Genomic DNA, 19,166 nt, shown 5'->3' with positions numbered 1-19,166 from the left:
CCACTGCACTCCAGCCTGGGTGATAGTGCAAGAACTTGTCTCAATTAATCAATCAATCAATAGAGAGAGAGAGAGAGAGAGAGAGAGGTGGGACGAGAAATAAACAAGATGAGCCTAGAACATCTTGTAGTGCTAGAAAGTAAGGAAATCCTCAAAAGAAAAACCCACTATCATGGGAGCATGTCAAAGAAACACAGAAGCCAACCAGCAGAGCTCTCAATGAGCCAAAACTGGAAAAATCTGACCAATGAAATAAAGCAGTATTGGATTATAACCTATAAAATAAATATCCATGAGTCCATATTGATATAAACAAATGAATGAATAAGTGAATAAATAAATGGGGGAGGGAGAGGAGGCTGCAACACCGAGCAGAGGAGGCAGGAACCAGAGCGCGAGCAGTAGCTGAGTGGGCACCATGGCTGGGATCACCACTATTGAGGCAGTTAAGGGCAATATCCAGGTTCTGCAGCAGCAGGCAGATGATGCAGAGGAACGAGCCGAGTGCCTCCAGTGAGAAGTTGAGGGGGAAAGGCGGGCTGGGAACAGGTTGAGGCTGAGGTGGCCACGAGCTGAGCACCTCCAGTGAGAAGTTCAGGGAGAAAGGCGAGCCTGGAAACAGGCTGAGGCTGAGGTGGCCTCCTTGAACTGCAGGATCCAGCTGGTTGATGAGAAGCTGGACCATGCTCAGGAGCGCCTGGCCACTGCCCTGCAAAAGCTGGAAGAAGCGGAAAAAGCTGCTGCTAAGAGTGAGAGAGGTATGAAGGTTATTGAAAACCGGCCTTAAAAAATGAAGAAAAGATGGAACTCCAGGAAATCCAACTTAAAGAAGCTAAGCACATTGCAAAAGAGGAAGTATAAAAAGGTGGCTCATAAGTTGGTGATCATTGAAAGAGACTTGAAACACACAGAGGAACAAGCTGAGCTGGCAGAGTCCCGCTGCCGAGAGATGGATGAGCATATCAGACGGAGGGACCAGAATCTGAAGTGTCTGAGTGCTGCTGAAGAAACGTACTCTCAAAAAGAAGACAAATATGAGAAAGAGATCAAGATTCTTACTGATAAACTCAAGGAGGCAGAGACCTGTGCTGGGTTTGCTGAGAGATCGGTAGCCAAGCTGGAAAAGCCAATTGATGACTTGGAAGATAAACTGAAATGCACCAAAGAAGAGCACCTCTGTACACAAAAGATGCTGGACCAGACTCTGCTTGACTGAATGAGATGTAGAATGCCCCAGTCCCACCCTGCTGCTGCTCCTCCCTCTGACCCTGACTCTTCCTGAGGCCAGTCTGCCTGAAGCTGACCTTTAACTGAGGGCTGATCTTTAACTGCAAGGCTGCTTTCCCCTTTTGCCTCCTGCTCCTCCCCTGTGTCTTTTTTGCCAAACTGTCTCTACCAATTCCCGGAGATTCCAGCTGGGCTAGAGGCTGAGCACCTTTGGAAACAACATTTGAGGGAATGTGAGCACAATGCATAATGTCTTTAAAAAGCATGTGGTGATGTACACATTTTGTAATTACCGTTTTTGTTGTGTTGTAGCAACCATTTTTAAACATTCCAAATAATTCCACAGTCCTGAAGCAGCAACCTCATCCCTCTCTCACTTTTGGAAGGTGACTTTTCAGCTTACTGCATACTGCACTCTCCATAGAGGAGAGGAAAAGGTATAGGCCTGCCTTACTGAGAGCCAAACAGAGCCCAGGGAAAGACTCCACTAGGGGAAACCTCATTGCTTTCTACAAAGTACCAGCTAAACCAGAAAGGTGATTCCAGGAGGAGTTAGTCAAATGACAACAACAACAACAAAAAAAAAAGTGTGCTGTTCAAGTTCTCACTTTAAGATACCTTTGGACAATATTACTTTTTTCTTTTTTTCATTAGAAGTGACCAAATTAAGATGGTAAGACCTCTAAGACCAAATTTTTGTCCCATCTCTACCCCTCCCAACTGCTTACAGAATAGATCACGTGACCCTTACGTTGCAGTGACCACTTAATTGCTTTCCTGCCTCCTTGAAAGAAAGATTATGTTTTTGCCACTAATTTAGCCATGTGAAGCTCATCTCATTACCCTTTTCTGGGTTTGAAGCTGCGTCTCTAAAAGTGCCGTCTCATTGTGCTTTGTATCAGTCAGTGCTGGAGAAATCTTGAACAGCTTATGTACAAAACTTTAAATTTTATATTATTTTGAAACTTTGCTTCTTTGGGTTTGTGGCACCCTGGCCATCCCATCTGGCTGTGACAGCCTCTGCAGTCCGTGGGCTGGCAGTTTAGTGATCTTTTAAAGCTTGGTTCCCCATTTCCTGGCAAGGTTTCTAGGTGGTCTGTTAGATGTGCGTCCCGCAGCTTACTGGCTGAAAATGTACTCTCCTTTGATGTGGTCTCTTTGGGTCCAACTGGGAGAAACAGAAACGAATAGTGCAACTGTTTTGATACTGAATATAGACAAATGTCTTTTTGAAATAAAGAACCAGTCCCTCCAAAAAATAAAAAATAAATAGATGGGAAAGAAGAGACAAATCTCCCATGCAGAAGAATTCAAAATAATTGATATAGAACACTACCTTTGAGGGGGGTGAAAGAGTGAATACACAAATGGGTAATGACCAGACCATATATAAAAATAGAACTCTGACTCACAACCTGCAACAACCAGTCCAGAAAGCCAAACCACAATGCTATGGACTGAATATTTGTGTCACCCCAAAATTCATACATTGAAGCCTAATCCCCAAGGTGATGGCACCTGGAGGTGGGGTTTTTGGGAGGTAATTAGGTCACGATGATGGAGAGCTCTATAAATGAGATTAGTTCCCTTATAAGAAGACACACGAGAAAGCTTGCTTCCTCTCTCTGCTCTCTTCCATGTCAGGACACAAGGAGAAGGCGGCCATCTGCAAACCAGGAAGCAAGACCTCCAGACACAGGATCTTCCAGCCCCTTAATCTTGCACTTCCCAGCCTCCAGAACTGTAAGTAATGAATGTTTGTTGTTGAAGCCACCAAACCCTATGGTTTGTCAGAGGAGCCTAAACTGACTAAGCACAAAACTTATATAACAATTAGCCCAACAGTCAGGACTTGACCAGTAACTAACAGCTTCCCTAATTTCTGTACCAACTTTTAAGTTAAGACTTGCTGGAGAAAGCAAAATATATACCACTAATCAACAATACAGGATGTCCCACCCTCTCCATGTTAGTAGCCTCCAAACAGGGCCTACCTGGAACTTTCCCTTTCTTCTACAATATAGCTTTCCTTTTTTTTTTTTTTTATCGTTTTCTGTTTTGTTTTGTTTTTTGAGATGAAGTTTTGCTCTTGTTGCCCTGGCTGGAGTGCAATGGCACAATCTCAGCTCACCGCAACCTCCACCTCCCAGGTTCAAACAATCCTCCTGCCTCAGCCTCCCAAATAGCTAGGATTACAGGCATGCACCACACACCCGACTAATTTTGTGTTTTTAGTAGACACATGTTGGTCATGGCTGGTCTCGAACTCCTGACCTCAGGTGATCCGCCCGCCTCAACCTCCCAAAGTGCTGGGATTATAGGCGTGAGCCACCACGCCCAGCCGCTTTGCCTTTTTTCTACAATAAAGCTTTCCTACTCCTCTAACTGCCAAACACAAGTGATGATGGCTGACTCCTTTGTTATGGGAGGCTTTGAATAGATAGCCTTTACTTGTTCTCATTTAGATGGTCCTCATTTATTTCCATAAGAGGAAATAAAGCTTCATTCCTTAAGTGTGGCCTGTGCAAAGCGAACTCCTTCCCAAGAGCACAGTATGAGGAAGTAAAGGGTAACTTTACAGTGAAGAAACCTGATCAACACTATCTCTGCCAGGGGATCAAGGTCAATATCAACAGTGACAAGTCAAGTTGATACTATGTCGTGACAAAAATGGCACTTGACCTCTGTGGTCTTCCTCCCAAAAACTCATAATCCCAGAAAATCATTAGAAGAATATCAAACAAATCTCAATTAAGCAATAGTCTAAAAAATTATTGACCGGTACTCCTCAAAACTGTTAAGGTTATCAAAAACAAGGAAAGTCTGAAAAACTGCCACATCCAAAAGGATTACAGAGAGATACGATACTCAAAATTGTAAAGGTTATCAAAAAAAAGGAAAGTCTGAAAAACTGCCGCATCTAAAAGGTTCTAAAAAATAGTTTATTTGAAAAAGAGAGAGAAAGCAGTATGAGCAGTTGTGGCAAAATGTTAACAAACATTAAATATGGATGATGGGTCACCCCACTATTACTCTTTCTCATATTATTCCCTGTCCCTTTCTATACAGGTAAAATATATCAGAATTTCAATTATTTTTAATCCTTCAAAATGAACTCCAATTTAACCCCAACAGATTCTAGCTTTTCTCTTTTTCACCCTCCCATCTGTCACACTGGTAGTTTTCTAAAGGGACCAAGCAGATGCCCATTCTCACATTCTCCAAGCAGCCTGGGAATTCCTACAATTATTCCAGTAACTACCACTATGATTTGAAAGCTTTCTCTCATCCCCTTGTTTTGGTATTTACTTCTCCTTTGTGCTCTACACATTTTACTTTGGATTAGAGTTAGTTTTGTGCCTGTTTTTCTTTCCCTGAGTGCTCAATATCTCAAGATACTGAAGACAGGCACCATGTCTTGGTCATCATTCCATTCCTCTACCCTGGCACCAAGCACTGTGACTTGCTAATAGTATGACTCAATGAATTTATTATTTGATTGTAAGAGAAAAGAGGTTCAACATAAAGTCCTTTTCTAAGCCAGGCATGCTGGTGCACACCTGTAGTCTAACTACTCAGAAGGTTGAGGCAGAAGGATTGCTCGAGCCCAGGAGTTCGAGTCCAGCACGGGCAACATAGTAAGATCCTGTCTCAAGAAGAAGAAAAAAGAAGGAAGAAGGAAGGAGGGAGGGTAGGAAGGAAGGAAGGAAGGAGGAGGGGAGGGGAGAATTTGTAAAACAAAACAAAAAGGTGAATATTAGAAAAAAAAATTTAAGTCCTTTTCTGTAGTGCAACATAACAGTAAGAACAAAATCTGAGAAATGATTAATGAAATTTGGCTTTGAAATTACCAATGAGGTTTAAGAAGTTCCAGAAAAATTATGAAAGCAGGTAACAGAATACAAAGAGTTAAGGAGTAAAGTTAAGAAACAGATAATATAAGCTTATTCGCTTACACCAAGAGTGAAGCTCCTCATGCTGCTATCATATTCCACCCCAAAACTGAATGGAAACAGAAAACATACAGAGGACATACATGTCACTAAGAAAACGAAGAACAGATGCATTTGAAAAGAACTATCAGTCTAGAAACTGACTTAAGAGAAAAAGCTGATTGAGTTAGACACCAAGAATTACCAAAGTCGATATTATAGTAGGAGCCACAACAGTAACTACAACTAAATATCTAAAATGTATTGAGCACTAGAAGGTGCCAGCACTGGTTAAGGCTTTTTTCATAGTATCTCATTTAATCCTCCCAACAGTCCTATGAGGTACTCACCATTATTGTGCTCAGTTATAAACAAAGTAACTAGTTTTAAGATCACAGAACTGATAAATGACTGCTGACCTTTTTGGTAGAATGTGGTAAGGGCGCCATCATTTCTTATTGCAGGTCAGTAATTCAAGAATGGAAAGGCTGGACACAATTAGCAGAAAGGTCCACTGGGACTGGACTCAATAGAGCTGTAGACCTGCCTCTGGGACGCTGACTTGCACAGGCTGCCTGACCAAATTCACTCCTTAATGTCCACAGCAATAGGAACTGGTAAGACAGGGAGAGGGGACAGTGGTCCTAAGCACCAGGAACCAGAAGTGAGAGTAGTGCAACTGGAGCACTCACAGGCAGAAGTGGTCATTAATGGCCACCACTGCGGGTATGTGAGCCCTAGTGAACTCCGCAGAGGAATGGGGTCTTCCAGAACAGGCTCAGAATTACTACCTACTCATACCAATATATCCTTTGTCCTACACATCCAGGAGAACATTGCTTGAGAAACCCAGGTTTATATGAGTTACTTTGTAATTAGCGGGGTGGGGGGGGCAGGAATAGGAATGATAGAAACCCACAAATAGCAAAGTGAATCATTTGATATTTTGTGTAACATACATCAAGGGGTTGATTTCCTAACCTCCATTTTATTTCTGAAAGTAACAAGTGATACATTAATTTTTTATTGATTTGCAAATTTTACAGCCTATTTTGGATAATTTGCTACATTCTGTGGTAAGTAAACTAGGACAGAGAATCACAGGCATTCAACATTGTGCTGCAAGAAGCAATAGTTACTTGTTCTCCAGTGCCTTCAATTAAATGCTTTCAATTAAATGCAAGGTGAAAATAATGTCATTTCACAAACACAGCTGGGCTTCCTGCCTAGGAGGGGTATGCTCTGCTTAAACTACTGAAAATCTCCAGTAAGTAAATTGATTTGAAAGGACTGACATTGCCTGTCTAGCTGCCACGTTTTAATATTCTGGGTGAGTAGTCAACACTAAAAAGAGATTTCCATAAAGCCAAGGATCAATAGCATTTACTTATGAACACCATGTTTTTAACGAAATGCAACATATATTATGGGCTGGGCGCAGTGGCTCATGCCTGTAATCCCAGCACTTTGGGAGGACAAGGCAGACAGATCACCTGAGGTCAGGAGTGCAAGATCAGCCTGGCCAACATAGTGAAACCTCGTCTCTACTAAAAATACAAAAATTAGCCAGGTGTGATGGTGGGTGCCCGTAATCCCAACTACTCAGGAGGCTGAGCCTGAGAATCACTTCAACCTGGGAGGCAAAGGTTGCAGTGAGCCAAGATCATGCCACTGCACTGCAGCCCTGGCGACAGAGTGAGACTCCCATCTTAAAAAAAAAAAAAAAAAAAAAAAACATATATTATGGAAATAAATGACTGCAATAAATAAGTGTAATCCACTAAAAAAGATACTGTCTTAATGTCTACATATTTTTGTATTTTTTGTTTTTGCAGTTGTTACAAACAGAAGAAAACATGTTAAAATGGACCTTATATTTTATTTCTAGGTCACGTTTATTTCTAGAAAGCTAGCTGGGTATGAACAAATGGCTAGGTGGGCATGAACCAATGAACCACGTTCAAGACATGACAGGGGAAAATCTCTTGCTTGTGACACTACACAACTACATTTCCCAAGCTAGATCCAACCTGCTCATCACTACACTTATAAATATCATTTAAGTTTTCTCTTTGGACTGAACAATGATAAATCTTTATTTTATCTTAGCAGCTGATGATATTTCATGCAAACTTTGAATTTAGGTCCTCTTTAGCCCCAACAGTAACATGCTGTTTGTCTTATCTTTCCCAAATATCTTATTACTTTTCTTCATCACATTTATTCTCATGGTTAAAACTGAAAACATTCATTCAAGAATCATAGTTCCTTTAACTGTCCTTTAAAAGCTACCAGAATTGTTACATTATTTTCTATAGATAAGCAATAAAAAAAACAGTGTACAAAACATTTATAGGAATGCTTTTAAAAAAAAATTTTATTATACTTTAAGTTCTGGGATACATGTGCAGAACGTGCAGGTTTGTTACACAGGCATACATGTGTCCTGGTGGTTTGCTGCACCCATCAATATGTCATCTAGGTTTTAAGCCTCACATGCATTAGGTATTTGTCCTAACGCTCTCCCTCCCCTTGCCCCCAATCCCCCGACAGGCTCCAGTGTGTGATGTTGCCCTCTCTGTGTCCATGGAATACTTTTATAGCCTAAACTAAGTCTGTGTATCTTTGCTCTAACTTAATTGATGTTATATTGCCATCACTTCTGTGCTTTCCCTCCAAAAACAGAATTTGTTTATTCAAATAATGTAAGAGAAAGAAAAAGTTTCTCTTAGGATAATAACTTTAACTGATTAGATTTGCTATAAGATTTTTAAGATTCCATTTCAGACTTTTAGTGAATGATAATGCATATACAGTTTCCAGTTTGGGGAAAGAACGATTGGGCAGCAAATTTCTAATATTTCAGAATTGTAGTTTAGCCTCTCATGCTTCATCTCTCAAATGTAAGGGTACAATTTAAAATACTTTCTTAAAAAGTCTTATGAAAACAGCCAAATATTATATTTCTGCAACATAAATAAGCTAAGACAAAAATTCCTCTCTAAACGATGCCAACTCTGAGCCTGAACTGAGAAAAGTATAATTTGTTTTATTTTGCTTTAAATAAAAGATACGAATGATAGAGGATAGGAATTCTACACAAACAACATAATAATACACACGCTCCCCAACCCAAGACCAGGGAAAAGTGCAAACTAGATCACACTAGTTCTTATTATGTAGCACTCTACAAATCTAAACACATGTCACAGAAAGAGAATCAATTGAGTGGAGCAGGTGTAATAAATTGCAAACCACCACAAGAGCATTATTTTATTAGCACTATTAGGAATGTTCAATAAACAGGGTCTATCAAATAAATGAAAAGACCCAATTTCTAGGGAAGTAAATTTCATTCTCATTCCCAAGACAGAGTCCAGAAACTGGAAAAGCTTAACAGAGAGAAGAACTGTAAGCATTCTACTATTACCTATCACTAATAAAATAATACTTCAGAATGGTATTAAGAACTGACCAAAACAAGACAAAACTCTAAATCTAGGTCACACAATAACTCCAGATATGAGCTGCTTACGTGTCAAAACTACTTCCTTTTTTAAGAGGATTTTATACCTCAGAGTGTTTCTACTGTTTGTGGTTTTTAAATGTTAATTTTTTTAAATAATAAAACAAATAGTCCTTCCTCACTGACCTGAGAGATTCCTTTAAGGTCCTTTTACGCTCTACAACCTTGCTTAAAATTTCTGAAAGACTGATATTTAAACACAATCTTTTATTAGATGTGGAGGTCAACTTAAGAACCCAAGTCCCAGCACTTTAGGAGGCCGAGACGGGCAGATCACGAGGTCAGGAGTTTGAGACCAGCCTGGCCAATATGGTGAAACCCCGTCTCTACTAAAAATACAAAAATTAGCCAGGTGTGGTGGCGCACACCTGTAGTCCCAGCTACTTAGGAGGCTGAGGCAGAAAAATTGCTTGAACCCGGGAGGCGGAGGTTACAGTGAGCCAAGATCGCACCACTGCACTCCAGGTTGGGAGACAGAGTGAGACTCCGTCTCAAAAAAAAAAAAAAACAGAACCAAAGTTAGGGTTCTCCACTGAGTATAAGTGTAACCAGTACACTTTCAGTTTGCTAAAATTCAGAAGGAAAAAAATGCTTTCTCAGATAAATGTTGCCTTACTTTGTTGAGAAATTTGGTAACTGCAATTAAATGGTGACACTACAGCCACAGCAACATAAAATACTGCTACAGCTAACTAACTGGGCCTGTCAGTTCCTTATTTTAGCACAGTAGGTAGTACAGGAATGCCTGCTACTTTTAAATGATGGGTACTAGTAACACATCAGCAACTGTCTTGCTCCACTGTAACAAGAAAAATGAGTTTCATTACAAGTTCTCTCTTCTGGAAGATACAAAGCCCTTTATAGATATATTTACAACAACATCTCAAATACAATAGTGATGTTGAGAGATATTATTCCACATTTACAATAAACAGACACTCAGTAGTGTGGTTTCAAACAACCCAATAACCCATTATCTTGCTTGGTGCAGTTTTAGAAAGAATATTCAAGGATAAAAAAGATTATATTATATAGTTTATTTTTTTATTTTTTTATTTTTTTGAGGCGGAGTCTCGCTCTGTCTCCCAGGCTGGACTGCAGTGGCCGGATCTCAGCTCACTGCAAGCTCCGTCTCCTGGGTTCACGCCATTCTCCTGCCTCAGCCTCCCGAGTAGCTGGGACTACAGGCACCTGCCACCTCGCCCGGCTAGTTTTTTGTATTTTTTAGTAGAGACGGGGTTTCACCGTGTTCGCCAGGATGGTCTCGATCTCCTGTATATTATATAGTTTAACCTGTCATTTCACTGTGAGAGCCAAGCCTATCGAATATAGAATATGGCCTTCTGAGGAAAAAACCTACTACAATGCCTCGGATTTAAATAGTATTTTACAGTCTACAAAGCACTTTCTTATTCATTTTACAATCTCATATGAAGGTTGCATTCTAGTAAAGGGACCAAGTCTATCATCAAGCTGGAAGGCAAAACTCAGTAACTATCTCAACCACACAAATATTCATAGAACGCCCAGGCTTCCAAATAGGAAGAGAGGAAGTCAATTATCCCTGTTTGCAGACGACGTGATCCTGTATCTACAAAACCCTAGAGTCACCTAATTAAAGAGCTTCTGCACAGTAAAAGAAACTATCATCGGAGTGAACAGGCAAACTACAGAATGGGAGAAAATTTTTGCAATCCACCCATTTGACAAAGTCTAATATCCAGAATCTACAAGCAACTTAAACAAATTTACAAGAAACAAATCAAACAGCCCCATTAAAAAGTAGGCAAAGGATATGAACAGACACTTCTCAAAAGAAGACATTTATGTGGCCAATGAACATAGAAAAATGCTCACCATCACTGATCACTACAGAAATGCAAATCAAAACCACAATGAGATACCATCTCACGCCAGTCAGAATGGTGATTATTAAAAAGTCAGGAAACCACAGATGCTGATGAGGCTGTGGAGAAATAGGAATGCCTTTGCACTGTTGGTGGGATGTAAATTAGTTCAACCTTTGTGGAAGACAGTGTGGCAATTCCTCAAGGATCTAGAACCAGAAATAATACCACTTAACCCAGCAATCCCATTACTAGGTGTATACCCAAAGAATATAAGTCATTCTACTGTAAAGACACACTTACACGTATGTTTATTGCAGCACTATTTACAATAGCAAAGATATGGAACCAACTCAAATGTCCATCAATGATAGACTGGATAAAGAAAATGTGGTACACATACACCATGGAATACTATGCAGCCATAAAAAAAGGAATGAGATCATCTCCTTTGCAGAGACATGGATGAAGCTGTAAGCCACCATCCTCAGCAAACTAACACAGTAACAGAAAACCAAACACTGCATGTTCTCACTCATAAGTGGGAGTTGAACAAGGAGAACACATGAAAACAGGCAGAGGAACAACACACACCAGGGGCAGTCAGGGGGTGGGGGGTGAGGGGAGGGAGAGCATCAGGACAAACAGCTAATGCATGCAGGGGTTAAAGCCTAGTATTACGGTTTGATAGGTGCAGCAAACCACCATGACACACATACACCTACGTAACAAACCTACACATTCTGCACTTGCATCCCAGAACTTAAAGTAAAATTAAAAAGAAAGAAAGAAAATTCCATAGTCTCAGCCCAAAAGCTCCTTAAGCTAATAAACAACTTTAGCAAAGTCTCAGGATATAAAATCAATGTGCAAAAATCACGAATATTCCTACACACCAACAACAGTCAGACTAAGATCCAATCAAGAACGCAAACATATTCACAATTGCCCCCCCGCCGCCACATACACACACAAAAACGTAGGAATACAGCTAACCATGGAGGTGAAAGATCACTACATGAAGAACTACAAAACACTGCTCAAAGAGATCAGAGATGACACAAGCAAATGGAAAAACATTCCATGCTCATGGATAGGAAGAGTCAATATCATTAAAATGCCCATACTGTCCAAAGCAATTTACAGATTCAATGATATTCCTATTAAACTACCATTGACATTCATCACAGAACTAGAAAAAACTGTTTCAAAATTCATATGGAACCAAAAAAGAGCCCAAACAGTCAAGGCAATCCTAAGCAAAAAGAACAAAGCTGGAGGCATCATGCTACTTGCTACTCATCTTCAAACTATACTACAGGACTACAGTAACCAGAACAGCATGATACTGGTACAAAACCAGACACATAGACCAATGGAATAGAATAAACCCAGGAATAATGCTGCACACCTACAACTATCTGATCTTCGACAAATCTGACAAAACAAGCAATGGGAGAAGGATTGCCTATTCAATAAATGGTGCTGGGATATATGACTAGCCATATGCAAAATATTGAACATGTACCCCTTCTTTACACCATATACAAGTTAACTCAAGATGGATTAGAGACTTAAGTGTAAAACCAAAAACTATAAAATCCCTGAAAGACAACCTACACAATACCATTCAGGACATAGGAACGGGTAAGGATTTCATTACGAAGACACCAAAAGCAACCGCAATAAAAGCAAAAATTGACAAATAAAATCTAAATTAAAGAGCCTCTGCACAGCAACAGAAACTATCAACAGAGTGAACAGAAAACCTACAGAACGGAGACAATTTTTGGAAACTATGCATCTGACAAAGGTCTAATATCCAGCATCAATAAGGAACTTAAACAAATGTACAAGTACCTCATATTATCTGTATGAATGGAGTTCAGGGTTCTACCAATGTGGAAAAAAATTGTCTGTGAGCAATGATATAGAAGTACAAGAAAGACTTGGTTGGGAAATTTTTCAGAATAATATCGGCAGGCAAAATGAAACTTAACAGACAGAATTGTAACTCAAAGTGATTAGAAATACTTCAGCACAACTTTATGTGTTTGCAGTGGCTCATGCCTACAATTCCAGTACTTTGGGAGGCCGAGGGGGGCAGATCACCAGAGGCCAGAAGTTTGAGACCAGTCTGGATAAGATGGTGAACCTTGTCTCTACAAAAAATACAAAAATTAGCTGGGCATGATGGCATGCACCTGTAATCCCAGTTACTTGGGAGGGTGAGGCATTAGAATCACTTGAACCCGGGAGGTGGAGGTTGCAGTCAGCTGAGATCTCATCCCTGCACTCCAGCCTGGGTGACACAGCGAGATTCTGTTTAAAAAAAAAAAAAAAGAATCCCAGCATATTTGGAGGGTGGTGATGTAGAAAAAGAGAGGTGGAAGTTCAGATTTGAGGGGTAAGAAAGAGTCATAGCATCAGACTTTGTAAATGAAGGTAATATACTTAGATTGTATTTTCAGTGCAATGGAAGCCACTGCAGAAAGTCATACAAAATCTGGACTTGTATTCACTAAGAATTAAGAGTCCAAACTGTAAAAAACATGTATACTCATTAAGTTCATGTATTTTCTTGATAATATGCTTTGCACTCGATTAATTCATCGTAAGACACAGAATCCCGGAGCTAGAAGGAAACTTAATGAATGTAAAACCATTATTTTACATATACAAAAACTCAAGGCCAGAGAAACATGCATCATTCGGATTGCTTTATTAATGGCTGAGAAAAATATCTCCAAAAATAATTAAGGGCAACTAAGATGTCTGGGATACATTCTAAACTCAAAGCTGACATTAATCAAAAAATTGCCCTTTTATATATTCATAAACTGAACCACCATGCTTTAGATGCATATGACCCATCATAGAACACAGAAGATTTTGTAACAGTCTCTGACCACAATCTAAAGCTGCAAACTTAGATGGGGCATATACTCAGCAATGCATTTGATCAATTGTACTGTTCCAATCCCAGCTCACTAAATACACACCATAACTTGGATATTCATTCATCCAGTGAATAAGGATCTACTCTGTACTAGGAATTACACTGGAAGATGAAGAACTAGAATCTAGAAGAAGTGATAAAACATACACACACAAAAAAAGATGCATATATACACAAACACTGACCCACATATATTACACACATATACCATAATTCATGTAAGGTAAAGTAACTACAGACATGGCATAAACAGCAAAATAACTAGAATTAGAACTGAAGCTTTAAGATGTGACTGAATTGTTGGAATTCCTTGTAAAACTTGAACAGATAAAGAGCTGTTTCTTTTGATGAGCAAAGAAAGTGTTTTGAGATGGAATCTACTCCCGGTGAAGATGCTGTGAACATTGCTAAAATGACGACAAAGGATTTAGAATATTACATAAACTTCGTTGATGAAGCAGTGGCAGGGTGGCAAAATTGACTCCAATTCTGAAAGAAGTTCTATTGTGGGTAAAATGCTATCAAACGGCATCACATGATACAGAGAAAGCTGTCTCTGGAAAGGAAAGCCAATCCATGCGGCAAACTTTATGGCTGTCTTATTTGAAGAAACTGCCACAGCTACCCCAACCTTTAGCAACCACCACCCTGATCAGTCAGCAGCCATAAACATCAAGACTCTCTACTAGCAAAAAGATTATGACTTCCTGAGGCTCAGATAGCACTTTTTTTTTTTTAGCAAGAAAGTATTTTTAAATTAAGATATAAACATTGGTCTTTTAGATATAATGCTACTGCACTCTTAATAGAATACAATATAGTATAACTATAACTTTTATATGTACTAGGAAACCAAAAATTTCATGGAACTCACTTTATTGCGGTGGCCTGGAACCAAACTCGCAGTGTCTCCAAAGTAAGCCTGTCTTTTCTGCAGCTGAAAGGATCAGAAGGCAGCATGCCAGCTGGTCCTTGATGGACTGGTGGGATTTACAGATAGGGAAGAACATTTTAGACAACAGGCACAACAGGGGCAAAAGACCTATGTAAACTGCAACCAGACCCTCTAGAAGGAAAATCCAATTTTATGTAAGTTTTAAGTAAATTAAAATCTAAATGTTAACTAAATTTAGAGCAAAAATTCTCAACATGAAAAAATGCCCAAACTGAGCTGCAGCCTAAGTTATATATCATGTCAACAATGTAAGAGTTTTACATCTGTATTTATGAGCTTAATTAACACAAAAAAATGTCTTCTAAATAACTTGACGAGGCACGGTGGCTCACACCTGCAATCCCAGAACTTTGGGAGGTGGAGGCAGGAGGACTTCTTGAGCCCAGGAGTTCAAGAACATAGGGGACCCTGTCTCTACAAAAAAAAAAATTAGCCATGCATTGTGGTGTGCACCTGTAGTCTCAGCTACTAAGAGTGAGGTGGCAGGCTGAGACAGGAGGATTGCTTGACCCTGGAAGTTGAGGCTGCAGTGAGCTGTGATTGCACCACCGCACTCCAGCCTCGGTGACAGAGTGAAACCTTGTCTCAAACATAAGTAAATAAATAACTTTAAGCCTAGGTCAGACTATTACATTTGTTTTCCAAAAAGAATGAAAACGGATTTCAGAGAGATTTGAAAACTTGCTTTTCAGCAAATAGAAAAAGAATTGGAAAATCACTTATGATGCTTTTTGCAAAAACGGCAAAGTTGTCCATTTTTGGAAAAGGTGTTTAAATTTAGCAGCAAAAAGCTTTATAACATAAGGTAGATGAGAAAGTGCCATCAACATCACTGTTTAAAGTAAGTTATGGTGCTATTTTTTAAGACTCACCTATTTTAATAATATCCTGCATGACCGCTCCAATCTACAATTAATTTTCTGCCCTTTGGAAAAGTATTGCTTTATGATATTAATTCACTTGAAAACTGACAAGTAATATTATTTGGGGTCTTTTAAAAACCTTGTTAAAAGTTCATTCTATTTTCAGTAAATCATAAAACTATTTTAATACTCTTGTATCCAAATCAAGAGCAGAGCCTCAAAAATCAGTTATCAGCAGCTGGGCATGGTGGCACACACCTGTAATACTAGCTATCAGGGAAGCTGAGGTGGGAGGATGCCTTAAGCCCAGGAGTTCAAGCTCAACCTAGGTAACATACTAAGACTCTCTTAAAAAACAAACAAACAAAAAAAAAAAACTATTATCAAAGCTAACCATTATGTACTATTCCTATTATGTTCATTTCTCCTTTCTTTTTTAAATTTCATTTTCATTACAAGATGTGGTTGCCTATGTGAATGTTTCTCTGTATGGTCTAAGAATACTGTGGAATTCTTTGAACTATATCCCTACCCTAAATGGCACTGGCTCAATGCAACCAAGATCACACAAGCCAAGCTGGTGGGAGTAGGGAAGTAGTATACCTCAAAAATAGCATTCAAACCATTTTTACTTGGAAAACTACATGACACGATATAAGAGCTAGAAACAGTATGGTTGTTCATCAAAGTCCTTTTCTTTTATTATTTTAAATTAAATTCCACATGATTCACAGTTCTCTGAATCTGACCTGCACTTTCACAGCTTTGTGCCTTTGTTTGGGAGGTCCACCTCCGAGTCCTCAATCATGGAATTCTCCTCATCCTCTCACGCTCAATTCAAGGGAACCTCTCACAGTCTTGCCCAGCCCCATCTTGCATATGCCAAGTTGTATTCTTGTTGTAAACTTTATTTACCCTGGGTGTTACAAACACGTTCATCTTTCTTATAGCACCTGTTATAGTACATTAGGAGATATCTAAATTTAAAAAAAAAAATCAAGTTAAGCTCATTTACCATAAAATATGACCAAATGAGGATTAAAATTATCACAGATGGTCAAGATACTGAGAAGATACTGAGCAGATATCCAAGAACGACTCCAGAATACTTTTACCAGATTCCTTACCCCTACAAGTGCACAGTTGGGCCTTTGGAAGCCCTGGCTCCTGGCTGCCTGATTGTGATGGTGTCCTGGGCTTCCTTGAGGAGGGAGGGAGGCCTGCACCATCTGCAACTCCCTAAAAGCAGCTCCGGATTCAGTAACCTCTTCAGGAACACACTTGTCTTCATCACCGGAAGAGTAAGCACCACAGGGCTGAAGAACAGCCAAATTAGTCCCATTAGAACTCTTTTAGGCCTCCCTGCAAGGACAAGTTAGACCAGGCTAGCTCCTGCCTCCCCTCTCTAGGGGTACTGGCTAATGACTTCTTTCTCCCTAGGCCTTCCTTGCCAATAACTTCAGTACAGAAACTTTTTCCCAAAGGGAAGGGGAATTGGCAAGGAAAGGAGGGAATTAAGTTGACAACAACCTTTTGGCAGTTTTCCTACTATAACTTCTCACTGTTACTTAAAAGGGAAGAAAACAGGCCTCTAATGTCTGCAATTGTCTTTTGAAAAACCTAAACTATTCTGGAGTGGTTTGTTGCTGTAATTTCATGTCTCAAAATTAATGCCAAAGTCCTCCTCCCACCCCAGATCCTGTTACATTCTCATAAAAACAGCAAAGAGATGAGTGCTCCCTGTGTGCTTCCCCTTTTATCTTCCTTTATGACTGAAATGAGCATGAAACCAAACTGAAAAGTCCAGCATCACCAGGTCTTCTATCATGTGTCCAGCAAGGTACAGCCTGGATGGCACGTTCATCTTCATATTTTCTCTATCTCTTAGAACTGTCCCTACACAAATTAACAAAGGCATCTCTGAGAAATGATAGATTTAAATTGCTAGGAGAAGACCTAACAATGCCCTTCCTTAACAAGTACACATTTTCCCAGTAGGTATTTTGCTTCTTGCCTGATCTGCACAGAGCACTGGATGTGACACTTACACATATATACATGCATAATTATTTAACCTAACTGATGAAAATATCATATACAAATGCATATTATGAAATAAAATTTTAAGTGTGTAATAAGGAGAAACAATAATATTTTTAAAACTAGTGTGTTTGACACTTAATCCGAAGTGCAAAAGTGTTGAAAAGTGGGACTTGTGAGTGGTAACAAGGTCATGAGGGCTCTGCCTTCAAGAATGAATTAATTTTGTTACTGAAGGAGTAGGTTTGTTATAAAAATGAAATTGGGCCCCCTCTTGTTTTCTCATGTTCTCTTGCCCTTTCACCTTCCACCAAGGGATGACAGCAAGAAAGACCTCCCCGGATGCTAGTCCCTTGATCTCAGACTTCCCTGACTCCTGAACTACAAGAAAAAAAACCTATTCTTTAAAAATTACCCAATCTGTGGTATTGTTACAGCGGCACAAAACAGACTGAGACTGTTACCAACAAATACATAATTCCTTTACAACATATATTCTAACAACTTCTTAAAGGTATAGAACTTTGGGACCAGAAGGTATCCTGGAGAAATATTTATCTAAAGCGAAGAAGACAATATTGTGATCCAATTTTTTGGATCACAATATTGTCCAAAAAGCAGCCATCCAAAAAGATGAAAAGCCAGAAAGCCATGGTCTTTCCGATGACAGATTCCAAAGGGCTGAGCAGCACCTACTCAAATAGTGAAACAATTCTAGAGTGCTGAATCCTATCCGCCTCCCAGGGACACTATCCCGAGGGATATTACAAAACAAATGTAAATACGAACATAAGTTCAAGTTAGTAATCAAAATACTTAAGTTAGTATCTGAAAGGTACAAGTTTCCTAACAAAATGAGTACATTATCTCAAGCGTTTTAAAAAGCGTTTCAATGCAGCTAAACACCTGAGGAAAATGCATTTCCAGATCTGCACTCCCAGAGTATGGAGATTAACAACGGAAAATATATATGTGTACATATGTATCTACATTCAGGACTGTAAGAATTTCCCAGTATTGTGAAATCGAAATTTAAAACAAAAACAAAAACACTCTACCTTGAAATTTCCAGATTTCAAGGATTGTAACCCTTAGCTCAAAATATACTTTGTGTTTCGGAACTCTCTGTAGTGTTAGGGCTCGTGTGTTTTCTTTGCGGGTGTTTTTTTAACGACTCAGTGGGCTGGCTCCAAGTTTGTTAAGATCCTGTTCTAATTACCTCCTGCATTTACCACCGACCAAGGATGGGAGGCACGCGGCACTTGCTTAGCCTATGTAGCTTTACAGGGAAAGGAGACGAGCAAACATCACTGAAAACTGCAAGAGAAACCCTCAGAAATTCCAGCTTTCCCCTCTTCCCTCTGGTCCCTTCGACAATCCATTTGGTGACCTGACACGTCATCCATACACTGCCAAGAGTGCCTTCGGGAACCCCTCTCCCCACTACCCAATCAGAGAGACAGCCCCACGCCCGGCGAGGCGCAACTCCGGGCCGCGGAGGGCGCCTCCCGGACAGCCCGGCTGGGTCGGGGGGCTTCGCCGCCGAGCACCCAACGGCAGCCGCCCTCGGGCCTCCGCGGCCGGCCGGGAGGGCGCCTCCCTGACTACCTCTTCGGTCGCTCGGCACCCACAGCCGGGAGGGCGTGAGGAAGGACTCGGTCTAACTCCGGGGAACCCTCGGAGTTCCGGCGCAGACACCCGAGGGGGTATCCCGGGAACTCCCTCGCCCGCTACATCCGTCCTGCTTCGTCTGCAGACCACCAGCGACGCGGCAGGGTGGCTGCCAGCCAGGCCCGCGTTGCGGTCTGTGCGCGTCG

The 19,166-nt window shown here is 40.3% G+C and overlaps 1 pseudogene; it reads left to right on the top strand.

Moving 5' to 3' along the window:
- The first annotated feature begins 418 nt into the window (after positions 1 to 418).
- Positions 419 to 1,216, top strand: LOC105508517 (annotated as a pseudogene).
- Positions 1,217 to 19,166: the final 17,950 nt, after the last annotated feature.

This window comes from Colobus angolensis, unplaced genomic scaffold (assembly GCF_000951035.1).
Source record: "Colobus angolensis palliatus isolate OR3802 unplaced genomic scaffold, Cang.pa_1.0 Scaffold163, whole genome shotgun sequence".
Taxonomy (NCBI): Eukaryota; Metazoa; Chordata; class Mammalia; order Primates; family Cercopithecidae; genus Colobus; species Colobus angolensis.
Note: the sequence above shows the minus strand (reverse complement) of the source record. Positions and strands in the feature narration are given on the sequence as shown.